This window comes from Anomaloglossus baeobatrachus, chromosome 3, assembly GCF_048569485.1.
Source record: "Anomaloglossus baeobatrachus isolate aAnoBae1 chromosome 3, aAnoBae1.hap1, whole genome shotgun sequence".
NCBI classification, from domain to species: Eukaryota; Metazoa; Chordata; class Amphibia; order Anura; family Aromobatidae; genus Anomaloglossus; species Anomaloglossus baeobatrachus.
Window position 1 is genome coordinate 46,824,583 of NC_134355.1, and position 13,900 is coordinate 46,838,482.

The 13,900-nt window shown below is 43.8% G+C and overlaps 1 protein-coding gene across 2 annotated transcripts in view; it reads left to right on the forward strand.

The window, feature by feature from the left end:
- Positions 1–13,900, forward strand: part of TRERF1 (transcriptional regulating factor 1) — a 210,576-nt gene that overhangs the window by 58,249 nt on the left and 138,427 nt on the right. For both annotated transcript variants that reach the window (XM_075339176.1, XM_075339178.1), the window contains exon 2: positions 2,944–3,020. The gene's annotated coding sequence lies outside the window, so the exon portion shown is untranslated. The remainder of the gene's footprint in view (positions 1–2,943; positions 3,021–13,900) is intronic.

Genomic DNA, 13,900 nt, shown 5'->3' on the forward strand with positions numbered 1-13,900 from the left:
TTTATATCTACAGTGGGTTAGGAAAGTATTCAGACCCCTTTAAATTGTTCACTCTATGTTACATTGCAGACATTTGGTAAATTCCAAAAAGTTTTATTTTTTTTTTCTCATTAATGTACACTCTGCACCCCATTCCCCCATCTTGACAGAAAAAAAACAGAAATGTAGAAATTTTTGTAAATTTATTAAACAACAAAAACTGAAAGATCACATGGTCATTAAGTATTCAGACCCTTTGCTCAGTATTGAGTAGACGCACTCTTTTGAGCTAGTACAGCCACGAGTCTGGATTTGGGGATGCTCGGCCATTCTTCCTTTCAGATCCTCTCCAGTTCTGTCAGGTTGGATGGTGAATAGGGATGATCGAATTCTTGGATTATCATATTTTTCGGACCATAAGACGCACTTTTTTCCCCCCAAATGTTGGGGGAAAGTGGGGGGTGCGTCTTATGGTCTGAATGTAGGTCTGCAGGTAATGAGGGTGCTGCGGTGGAGCGGGTCATCGGGGGAATGAGCAGGCTGCAGCAGCGCCTACCGTGACCACATAATATGCACGCCTATCCTCCCGCCCATCATCTCTCAGCGCTGACAGGTGGGCGGGATGATGGGCGAGGGATAAACAGCCAGCCCACATGATCACCCCTGGCAACTACAGCCTGGAGTGATCATGTGCGGCTGTATTCACTGCACCCCGTGCATCATCATCAGCGCGGGGTGCAGTGAATCAGTACACTCACCTGTCACCGTTCCCCTGCAGTACCGCGATCTCCTCCTGGCTGCCGGCAGCCACTGAGTGGAGCCGTCCCCGTTCCCCTGCAGCACCGCGATGTCCTCCTGTCTGTGCGGCGGCCGCTGAGTGGAGACTAGCGGTGCGCACAGCGATGACGTCATCGCTGTGCGCACGTGTCCACACGCAGCCGCTGGCAGCCAGGAGGACATCACGGTGCTGCAGGGGAACGGGGACTGCTCCACTCAGCGGCTGCCGGCAGCCAGGAGGAGATCGCGGTACTGCAGGGGAACGGGGATGGCTCCACTCAGCGGCCGCTGACAGCCAGGAGGAGATCGCAGTACTGCAGGGGAACGGGGACGGCTCCACTCAGCGGTGCTGCCGCTGACACAGATGGGAGGAGGAGCGATGCTGCAGGGAGTGAGGTGAGGTAAGGTGAGTATGAACGTTTTTTTTTTTTTTTTTTTATGTGCCACAGGATGTGGGTCGTATACCAGCAAGTTTTTCACCCCTGGATTGGATTTGGGGATCCTCGGCCATTCTTCCTTGCAGATCCTCTTCAGTTCCGTCAGGTTGGATGGTGAACGTTGGTGGACGCCTTTTTCAGGTCTCTCCAGAGATGCTCAATTGGGTTTAGGTCAGGGCTCTGGCTGGGCCAGGGTCATTGTCTTGTTGGAAGGTGAACCTTCGACCAAGTCTGAGGTCCAGAGCACTCTGAAAAAGGTTTTCTTCCAGGATATCTCTGTACTTGGCTGCATTCATCTTTCCTTCAATTGCAACCAGTTGTCCTGTTCCTGCAGCTGAAAAACACCCCCATAGCATGATGCTGCCACCACCATGTTTCACTGTGGGGATTGTCTTGGGCAGGTGATGAGCAGTGTCTGGTTTTCTCAACACATACAACTTAGAATTATCACCAAATAGTTGTATCTTCATCTCATCATAACAGAAAATTTTAGTTCTCATAGTCTGGGAGTCCTTCATGTGTTTTTTTGCAAACTCTATGCGGGCTTTCATATGTCTTGCACTGAGAAGAGGCTTCCATTGGGCCAGTCTGCTATAAAGGCCCAACTGGTTGAGGGCTGCAGTGATAGTTGACTTTGTGGAACTTTCTCCCATCTCTCTACTGCATCTCTGGAGCTCAGCCACAGAGATCTTGGGGTTCTTCTTTACCTCTCACCAGGGCTCTTCTCACATGATTGCTCAGTTTGGCTGGATGGCCAGGTCTAGGAAGAGTTCTGGTGGTCCCAAAGTTCTTCCATTTAAGGATTATAGAGGCCACTGTGCTCTTAGGAACCTTGAGTACTGCAGAAATTCTTTTGTAACCTTGGCCAGATCTCTGCCTTGCCACAATTCTGTCTCTGAGCTCCTTGGGCAGTTCCTTTGACCTCATGATTCTCATTTGGTGTGACATGCCCTGTGAGCTGTGAGGTCTTATATAGACAGGTGTCGCCTTTCCAAACCAAGTCCTATCAGTTTAATTAAACACAGCTGGACTCCAATGAAGGAGTAAAACCATCTCAAGGAGGATCACAAGGAAATGGACAGCCTGTGACTTAAATATGAGTGTCTGAGAAAAGGGTCTGAATACTTATGACCATGTGATATTTCAGTTTTTCTTGTTTAATACTTTTGCAAAAATGTCTACATTTCTGTGTTTTTTTATGACAAGACAGGGGAGGGGGGGCAGAGTGTACATTAATGAGAAAAAAAATGAACTTTTTTAAATTTACCTAATGGCTGCAATAAAACAGAGAGAAAAATTAAAGGGGCCTGAATACTTTCCATACCCACTGTATCTATCCCTCTATCTATCTATCCCTCTATCTATCCCTCTATCTATCTATCTATCTATCTATCCCTCTATCTATCTATCTATCTATCTATCTATCCCTCTATCTATCTATCCCTCTATCTATCCCTCTATCTATCTATCCCTCTATCTATCTATCTATCTATCTATCCCTCTATCCCTCTATCTATCTATCTATCTATCCCTCTATCTATCTATCTATCTATCCCTCTATCTATCCCTCTATCTATCTATCTATCTATCTATCTATCGCTTCCACCTTTTCTCTTATTTTATTTATCATTCTTTCTATCTGTTTTTCTAATTTTATATCCCCAAGTTTCTTTTTATTATGCCGATATTTTAGTGATGATTTTTCGTTCATGATGTCTAATTTTTGCATTTTTTTTTGTATTGTTCACAGAATTTAACAAATCTACAAGACAATAGTTTGGTGGAGTTTTATGTTTTAATCGTGGATGAATTTAAGAGTCTTATAAGGTAAATTTTATATTTGTCATCTTAAAAAAGAAAATCCTAATTTTAGGAACATGTTATGTTTTTATTTTTTGCTATATACTAAAGTTAAAGAAATTGTCCACTACTTTTTACATTGATGACCTATCATTAGGATAGGTCATCAATAACTGATCATCACCTGCCGATCAGCTGTTTTCGGTGGCGGTAGCAGACGGCCAGAAATGCTCAGTTCCAGCGCTGCTCTGTCGACTGATAGGGTCCGCAGCCGGGTACTGCACATCTGCCCCCTTTTTGTTTGAATGGAAGGCGGGTGAGCAATACCCGGGAGCAGCCACTATCACAAGACGGAAACTCTTCGGAACTGACCATTTCCAACTGCCTGCTGTTGGTGGCGCCACTGAGGACAGCTGATCAGCAAAGGTGCTGGGTGTCAGACCTCGGTCAATCCTAAGGGGTACTTTGCATGTTGCGACATCGCTACCCCGTCGCACATGCGATATCTTGTGATAGCTGCCGTAGCGAACATTATTGCTACGGCAGCTTCACACGCACATACCTGCTCTACGACGTCGCCCTGGCTGGCGACCCGCCTCCTTCCTAAGGGGGCATGTCGTGCAGTGTCACAGCGACGTCACACGGCAGGCGGCCAATAGAAGCGGAGGGGCGGAGATGAGCGGGACGTAAACATCCCGCCCACCTCCTTCCTTCCGCATAGCCGGTGGAGGCAGGTAAGGAGATGTTCCTCGCTCCTGCGGCTTCACACACAGCGATGTGTGCTGCCACAGGAACGAGGAACAACATCGTATCTCCTATTGGTGCGACATTATGGAAATGACCGACGTTACACAGGTCACCGATTTACGACGCTTTTGCGATCATTTATCGGCGCATCTAGGCTTTACACGTTCCAAAGTTGTTACCTGCACCGGATGTGCGTCACTTTCGATTTGACCCCGACGATATTGCAGTAGCGGTGTCGCAACATGCAAAGTACCCCTAAGGCTAGGCCATCAATGTATAAAAGTATTTGATAACTCCTTTAAGTTTCCACAATTAAGTTTTGGTGACTTTTTGAAGCTGCGTATTTTCTCTGCGCTCAAGAAAAAAAATGTGCAGCATCTTACGGTTCTTGCAAAGTGGATGGGATTTATACACTGCATTAACTGACCTCAGCAGTGCCTGTTTTATATATGCAACCTGTCCACTTTCTCTTGCGGGTAAGCTGAGTGTTGCGTGCGGATTTTCCTCTAGAATTGCTAAAAATCCACAGGTAATGAAATACTTTATGCATTTCTAGTGCGTTTCCGCAATTGACTGTATCAATAGTCATGTTACATAGTTACTTAGGTTGAAAAAAGACATCGGTCCATCTAGTTCAACCTTCCTCCACCAGTTCTACACTTTGTCCCTAAGTCATTTATAACCAACAATGTTGTGTGTAGTGAGGAAATCATCCATCCCTGATATAAAAGCTGTTATAGTGTCTGCCATTACTGCCTCTTGTGGTAGGGTATTCCACAGTCTGACCGCTCTAACTGTAAAGAACCCTTTCCTACTTAGCTGTTGGAATCGCTTTTCTTCCACTCGCAGTGAGTGCCCCCTGGTCCTTAGTACTGTCTTTGGAAGAAATAAGTCATGTGCCAGTCCTTTATATTGACCACACATGTATTTATACATATAAATGAGATCTCCTCTGAGACGTCTTTTTTCTAAGCTAAACATATCTAACTTTTTCAACCGCTCATCATACGGGCGGCCTCCATTCCTTGTAATAGTCTAGTTACCCTCCTTTGAACTGACTGTAACTTCTGAATGTCCTTTTTAAAATGTGGAGCCCAAAACTGGATCCCGTATTCCAGATGTGGCCTTACAAGTGATTTATAGAGGGGTAACAATACGTTGGGATCACGGGATCTACCGTATTTTTCGCTTTATAAGACGCACCTGATTATAAGACGCACCCCCAAATTTGGTGAAGGAAAAGAGAATTTTTTTTTTTTAATGTTAAATGGGGTCCATCTTATAATGCCAGTGTCCCTCAAACAAATCATATAGGGTATATGTCCCTCATAGCCCCCCATCCTAAAATTAGCCCCCTTAATCTGGATATGGCCCCCTTATATTGAATATAGCCCCCTTGTGATGGCACACGTTCCCCTGTGCTGCCTATGGTCCCCTATGGATTGCACACGTTCCCGTGTTAGATAACGCCCCCATGCTGCTGCCCATGGCCCCTATAGATCGCACAAGTCCCCCTGTGTTAGATATCGCCCCCATAGTGCTGCCCATGGCCCCTATAGATCGCACAAGTCCCCCTGTGTTAGATATCGCCCCCATAGTGCTGCCCATGGCTCCTATATAGATCGCACAAGTCCCCCTGTGTTATATATTGCCCCCATAGTGCTGCCCATGGTCCCTATAGATCGCACAAGTCCCCCTGTGTTAGATATCGCCCCCATAGTGCTGCCCATGGCCCCTATATAGATCGCACAAGTCCCCCTGTGTCAGATATCGCCCCCATAGTGCTGCCCATGGCCCCTATATAGATCGCACAAGTCCCCCTGTGTTAGATATCTCCCCCATAGTGCTGCCCATGGTCCCTATAGATCGCACAAGTCCCCCTGTGTTAGATATCGCCCCCATAGTGCTGCCCATGGCCCCTATATAGATCGCACAAGTCCCCCTGTGTTAGATATCTCCCCCATAGTGCTGCCCATGGCCCCTATATCGCCCCCATAGTGCTGCCCATGGCCCCTATAGATCGCACAAGTCCCCCTGTGTCAGATATCGCCCCCATAGTGCTGCCCATGGCCCCTATATAGATCGCACAAGTCCCCCTGTGTTAGATATCTCCCCCATAGTGCTGCCCATGGTCCCTATAGATCGCACAAGTCCCCCTGTGTTAGATATCGCCCCCATAGTGCTGCCCATGGCCCCTATATAGATCGCACAAGTCCCCCTGTGTTAGATATCTCCCCCATAGTGCTGCCCATGGCCCCTATATAGATCGCACAAGTCCCCCTGTGTTAGATATCGCCCCCATAGTGCTGCCCATGGCCCCTATATAGATCGCACAAGTCCCCCTGTGTCAGATATCGCCCCCATAGTGCTGCCCATGGCCCCTATAGATCGCACAAGTCCCCTGTGTCAGATATGGCCCCTAGGCTGCTGCCCATAGTAAAATAAACCCCTCTTTCCTTATCTCCTCCAGCGCTGAGCTCCCTCCTGTCTGCTCCGTGCTTCTGTTCTTCCACTTCCTCCAGCGCTGAGCTCCCTCCTGTCTGGCTCCGTGCTTCTGTTCTTCCACTTCCTGGTTCTCGGTGCGGTCATGTGATCGGCACAGCAGCCTGAGATCTCTGCGTGCATGATCACAGTGGAAGCAGGGACACGGGGAGAAACGCTGGAGGGGGTAAGTAAAGCTTTTTTATTTTAGAATGAGCAGCAGCCTGGGGGCCAAATCTAACACAGGGGTGGGCATGTGCGATCACACTGGGACGCAGGCTCATATAATATGCACCGCTCCCCCAGCCAGTCACTGCGTGCGATTTCAGCACCATTGGAGATGGACAGCGGCTGTGCATATTATATGAGCGGGTGCAGGAGATCAAAGGCTGCAGCCGGCAGCGTTCCCCTGTGCTCCAGAGCTGCTGCCCCCACCTCCCCTGGACGCTGCAGTGTACATATATATATACACCCCCCCCCGTATATTCGGCTTATAAGACGCACCCCCTACTTTCCCCCAAAATTTGGGGGAACAAAAGTGCGTCTTATAAAGCGAAAAATAAGGTAATCTCTCTTTTTATACACCCTAAAATCTTGTTTGCTTTGTCTTAAAGCCAAATGCCAATAGATTTAAAAAACAAAGCCGCTTTAGTTATAGCAGGACATTCCAAAAAGAAGAAAAAAAAACCTGTCAAAAATAACTAAAAAAAACAAAAAACACAATCTAGTTTAGCCCAAAAGTGCAGAAAATCTGCAACGTGAAAAACTCACCAATACTCATCATGGGAATGTAGCCAAAGAATAATTCAGAGACATTGCAGAAAAAATCCTTAGAAAATGTAATAAAAAGTTTATTTTATTCTGTAATAATTAGCTGCTCTGCAATAATGTCATAAATTCCTGCTCTCCTGAAGTTATTAATTAACTTTCTTGTATGGGGCCCGCTTGGAGCTATTTATTAATCGGTTATGGGGCTACAATGGTGCAGGAAAATATCAATTTTCGATATCTAAAAATTATCCATGTAGAAAATGTTAATGTATGAAATGTGCAGCCACAATCACATGAATAAACATATAATAGATTATTATCCACCCCCTCTCGGTGCTCCAGCATAAATGAGTACACCCTCTCTGAATAGTAAGATTTTCAACTATGTCTCACTAAACCGAAACGGGTTCGGAAGTTTTCTCAAAATTTAAGTTTAATAGCACATTTGTTTTCAACCAATAACATGAACGTAAGCTTCATAGTCTAACTTTTGTAATGCAATCTTCTTCAGTTTTACTCAAATTAGTTAATGCAAAAATAAGTACACCCCACATCAAAAGCTATTGCATCCAGTATTTTGTACCATGAATTCTAAGGACAGCACCAAATCTTCTAGGCCTGAAATGAACAAATTGGCGACAATTGGGTGCATCTTCTTTAAAAAAAAAAAAAAAAAAGGGCTGTCTTCCTGAAATGGGCGCTTTTGGGCAGTTGGAAAGTAATGGTGTTTACTGATGAGCGGGCACTACCATGCGTGGGTGCTCGATACTCGCAACGAGCAGTTGGATGCTCGGACAGGCGCGACTCGTGTACTGAGTAAAATGGAAGTCAGTGGGCAACTCAAGCATTTTTTGGCAAGATGTTCCCCATTGATTTCCAGTATACGTGGTATGCAAATCGAGCCCGTCCGAGTGTCCAACTGCTCATTATGCGTACTGAGCATGGTTGTGCTCGCTCATCACTAGTTGCGAGTACTGAGCACCCGAGCATGGTAGTGCTCGCTCATCACTAGTTACCAGTACAGAGCACCCGAGCATGGTAGTGCTCGCTCATCACTAGTTACGAGTACAGAGAGCACCTGAGCATGGTAGTGCCCCCTCATCACTAGTAATGTTACCAGCCAAACAACCACTGTGATGTTGTGATCATGGTGCTCCGTCATTTATATATTCCCGGAGAACCCTTTATTGGCGAACTGAAATCTCCATCCTGGTCTCAGATTTCTTCACATGTGTATCTGTAACCGAACATAATCCTGTACCTGTAACTGAATGGTAACATTATTGTGAATTACTGCTATTAGTACACTTGTATACATAGTGTAATATCAACGGGTTAGGCTACTAATGTCCTATCGTGGTGGCATGGAACGACCTATATTCATGTATTTTAGGCTAAAAAAAATCATTTCTGCAATTTGTTTGCACCATTTGTCTGCAATAGCTTCCATGTTGCACTGCCTATTAGTGGGTACAGAATGAGTTAACTGATAAACAATCAGTGAGCTCGCTAGGACGATCTGACGTGAAGATCGTATCTCTTTTGTCCGTCTTTTTCTGAGCTCCTTTCAGGAGACCACATCAAAATTGAATGGGTGAAAGCAAAATCTGTACAACCAATACAGAAAGATATGTGCCAGGACAAAATTGTGTAATATAGTTACCATAAAATATGCACTTTGTTAAAGACAGATTCTTAAAACAATAGTATAATACAAATAATTCCAGCAGTACAGACAGTAGCCAAAATCGGTGGGATGTGCCGAGCTGGATACCAGACCCTAGCTAGGCTGGCCCTGTATCTGAGCCCTGGGTAGACAGCGGATGGGGTGAGCTCTTTATCAGCCCAACTGAGCGCTAAAGGACACACATGTGAAATAAGTAAGGGAAGGAAACAATAACATGTCTCCACATGCCTCAGGATGAGGAACTTCAAACAACCAGGTTACACTAGAAGAATGCGAGCCGACTGCTTGCACTGAAGACTTGATAAGGGTAGAGGACTTATCACCAGCGCAGAGTATGGGAAAATGAGGGCATATATAGACACCAGGGAAGTGCTGATGAAAAGTAGCTGAAAGGGTGAAGAACACCGCAGGGTCCTAAGAGGAAAGGGATGAAAATAAAACAGAGGAGATACATAGGATGCCAAATACACCAAGCAGGAATGGTAAAAGGTCAGGGAGCAGTTTGCACAGCCAAACGCTGTGACCTTCTGTTGGCGGACACCATATGACTGTGTGTCACTTGTGACACAGATACAACATTTAAAGCGTAATTGTCATTAAAAAATATATATATATATATATATATATATATATATATATATATATATATATATATATATATATATAATATGTGTGTATGTATATATGTGTATGTATGTATGTATGTATGTGTATATATGTGTGTGTGTATATGTATATGTGTATATGTGTGTGTATGTATGTATGTATATATATATATATATATATATATATATATATATATATATATATATATATATATATATATAATAAATTATATATATATATATAAATAATATGTGTATATGTGTGTGTGTGTACAGTTAGGTCCAGAAATATTTGGACAGTGACACAAGTTTTGTTATTTTAGCTGTTTACAAAAACATGTTCAGAAATACAATTATATATATAATATGGGCTGAAAGTGCACACTCCCAGCTGCAATATGAGAGTTTACACATCCAAATCGGAGAAAGGGTTTAGGAATCATAGCTCTGTAATGCATAGCCTCCTCTTTTTCAAGGGACCAAAAGTAATTGGACAAGGGACTCTAAGGGCTGCAATTAACTCTGAAGGCGTCTCCCTCGTTAACCTGTAATCAATGAAGTAGTTAAAAGGTCTGGGGTTGATTACAGGTGTGTGGTTTTGCATTTGGAAGCTGTTGCTGTGACCAGACAACATGCGGTCTAATGAACTCTCAATTGAGGTGAAGCAGAACATCCTGAGGCTGAAAAAAAAGAAAAAATCCATCAGAGAGATAGCAGACATGCTTGGAGTAGCAAAATCTACAGTCGGGTACATTCTGAGAAAAAGGGAATTGACTGGTGAGCTTGGGAACTCAAAAAGGCCTGGGCGTCCACGGATGACAACAGTGGTGGATGATCGCCGCATACTTTCTTTGGTGAAGAAGAACCCGTTCACAACATCAACTGAAGTCCCGAACACTCTCAGTGAAGTAGGTGTATCTGTCTCTAAGTCAGCAGTAAAGAGAAGACTCCATGAAAGTAAATACAAAGGGTTCACATCTAGATGCAAACCATTCATCAATTCCAAAAATAGACAGGCCAGAGTTAAATTTGCTGAAAAACACCTCATGAAGCCAGCTCAGTTCTGGAAAAGTATTCTATGGACAGATGAGACCAAGATCAACCTGCACCAGAATGATGGGAAGAAAAAAGTTTGGAGAAGAAAGGGAACGGCACATGATCCAAGGCACACCACATCCTCTGTAAAACATGGTGGAGGCAACGTGATGGCATGGGCATGCATGGCTTTCAATGGCACTGGGTCACTTGTGTTTATTGATGACATAACAGCAGACAAGAGTAGCCGGATGAATTCTGAAGTGTACCGGGATATACTTTCAGCCCAGATTCAGCCAAATGCCGCAAAGTTGATCGGACGGCGCTTCATAGTACAGATGGACAATGACCCCAAGCATACAGCCAAAGCTACCCAGGAGCTCATGAGTGCAAAAAAGTGAAACCTTCTGAAATGGCCAAGTCAATCACCAGATCTTAACCCAATTGAGCATGCATTTCACTTGCTCAAATCCAGACTTAAGACGGAAAGACCCACAAACAAGCAAGACCTGAAGGCTGCGGCTGTAAAGGCCTGGCAAAGCATTAAGAAGGAGGAAACCCAGCGTTTGGTGATGTCCATGGGTTCCAGACTTAAGGCAGTGATTGCCTCCAAAGGATTCGCAACAAAATATTGAAAATAAAAATATTTTGTTTGGGTTTGGTTTATTTGTCCAATTACTTTTGACCGCCTAAAATGTGGAGTGTTTGTAAAGAAATGTGTACAATTCCTACAATTTCTATCAGATATTTTTGTTCAAACCTTCAAATTAAACGTTCCAATCTGCACTTGAATTCTGTTGTAGAGATTTCATTTCAAATCCAATGTGGTGGCATGCAGAGCCCAACTCGCGAAAATTGTGTCACTGTCCAAATATTTCTGGACCTAACTGTATATGTGTATGTATGTACGTATGTGTGTGTATATATATAATATATATATATATATATATATATATATATATATATATATATATATATATATATATATATATATATAAATATAAAAAATAATATAATTATTATTTTTTCTTTTCCCATAAATTAATAATACTCATAAAAATAAGAAGTTTTGTAATATATCATATTAAAGAAATGGGCTTCTTTCTCCTCCAGGACTGATTATTCATTCTCAACATTCTCAATTTCTTCAGTGAAAACATTTTTTTCCATTACTTGGATAAGGAGATAGCAGTTGGTGCTCATAAAGTTCTATGGAGAACTGTAACATTCATTTTAGGAGAACTTGCAGCAGAAAGTCTCTGTTTCTAGCTTCCCCCCCCTTGTCCCACTCCCATAGATCTTTATAAGCACCAACTGTCACTTCCTATCTCAGTAATGCAAGATTCTGTCTTCACTGAATACAGATTTTACATGAATTGAGAATGAAAGATCAGTCGAGGAGGAGAAAGAAGCAGATTTCTCTGATAAGATATTACAAATTTGCTTATTTTCATGTGTCCTATTGATTTATGAAAGAAAAATGTGAAATGACGGTTAATGCTTTAGACAAGAAAAAAGTTTGAATAGTATGAATTTTATTTAGACCGTGCTGAATTTTCGAGTATATTTTCAGTAATATTATACATTGAGGCATCTCCAGTCATTCTCCTTTACTGTAGTCTTTACTATATATTATGTGACATGGAAAAAGTGATGACTGTCAGGTGTTGTGGCTTCTCCATTACATTATAATGATGGGTTTAGGAGGATAGAAATACTCCCGCGGTGATGACAACCTGTAGTTAGTCACTGGCTCACTTAAAGGGAACCTGTCACCAGGTTTTTCCCTTATAAGCTGCGGCCACCACCAGTGAGTCCCTATATACAGCATTCCAGAATACTGTATAGAAGAGTCCAGGCTGCTGTGTATAATGTAAAACACACCTTTTTATACTCGCCTAGGGGGCAATCCAGTCCGATGAGCGTCTCTGGTCTCGGTGCGGTGCCTCCTCTCTTTTTGGATCGCCGTTATCCTGCCCAGCCCTGTGTGCATGACATGCCGTATTCTGCATCATTCACAGGGCGGCCTCCATTGCACTCCTGCGCATGCGCGCTTTGATCTGCCCTGCTGATGGAGCAAAGTACTGTAATGCGCAGGTGCAAGAAAAGGTCAAAGACTGCCTATGCATGCGCACTACAGTACTTTAATCTACCCTCAGCCGGGCAGATCAAACTGCGCATGCGCAAGAGCACAATGGAGGCCTCTGTATAAATGATGCAGGACGCGTCATGCACGTGGGGCTGGGCAGGACGACGGCGATGGCACATGATGGAGTGGACGCCGGACTGAGAGCTGCGACACCCATTGGAGCGGACCGCCCCCAAGTAAGTATTATAAAGATGTTTTTTACGTTATACAGAGCGAACTGGGCTCTTATATACAGTATTCTGGAATATTGTATATAAGAGCCCACTGGTGGTGGCTGCAGCTTATAGGGGAAAAGCCTTGTAACAAGATCCCTTTTAAAGGCTTTAAGGGATTTGGTCACTAGGTTTTTGCCACCTAATCTGAGAGCAGCATAATGTACAGACTGAGACCCTGATTCCAGCGATGTGTCACTTACTGAGCTGTTTGCTGTCATTTATATAAAATCAATGTTTTCTCTGCTGCAGATCTAGCAGTTATACAGAGCTCGTGAATATGCTGGACTACCTGCAGCACATCAAGTAGTCCTGTAATGATGATCTACTGTGATTTTATCAAAAATACACTAAGCAGCGCAGTAAGTGACACATCGCTGGAATCAGGATCTCTGCTCCTGCGTTATGCTGCTCTCAGATTAGGTGGCAAAATCCTGGTGACAGATTCCCTTTTAGGAATATAGAAAAGTGTGAGTGATCGGGTGATTTAGCTATTACAGGGCACTTGATATAGTTACATCATCAGTATAAAGAGTTTAAAGGGAACGTGTCAACACATTCATGTTCCCCGAGCCACAGGACGCATGAATCAGATTTTGGCAGCATTTTTACAGCCTTTTATGTTTGGCTCTAAAATGCTGTGTTTCAGTGAAAATATATTTCGAAAAGCCGGATGGGGACTATGTGTCCCGTAGGACTAGTCCAAGGCGGGTCCCTGGCAGCTATTTTCCACTCTGCTCTTCTAGACTGACTTCCGATAGAGAGATGTAAGGAGACGCCTATCAGTCATCGAATAAATGACGGGGACAATCTGATTATTTAAACAATAGGTCATTTTCTGATGATACAGACCGGTGAGTGCTAAAAGCGGCTGATGTAGGCCGGTCTAACATGAAGATTGTTGGGCTGTACACCGTTTGCCTTGGATAAATTGTACTGGTGCAATCATGCATACCTAGTATACCTAGACATCGGGAGGCTTGTGGCAGCCTATTGAGGCCAATGAAGATGTTTTGGATCTTTTTGTGTTTTTCCAATCCTCTTTCCTCATGATTTTGGTGACCCACGGGTCCAAATTTAAGAGGCAGAAAAAACTATAATGCCTGTGTCTCCTACGATCCCCAGAGAGTACCTTTTTACTTCTTCATTGCCCTCAACTGTCACACACGGAGTAGAAGTCTATATGCACCGCATGACACACGCGTTCAGACTGACGAGCG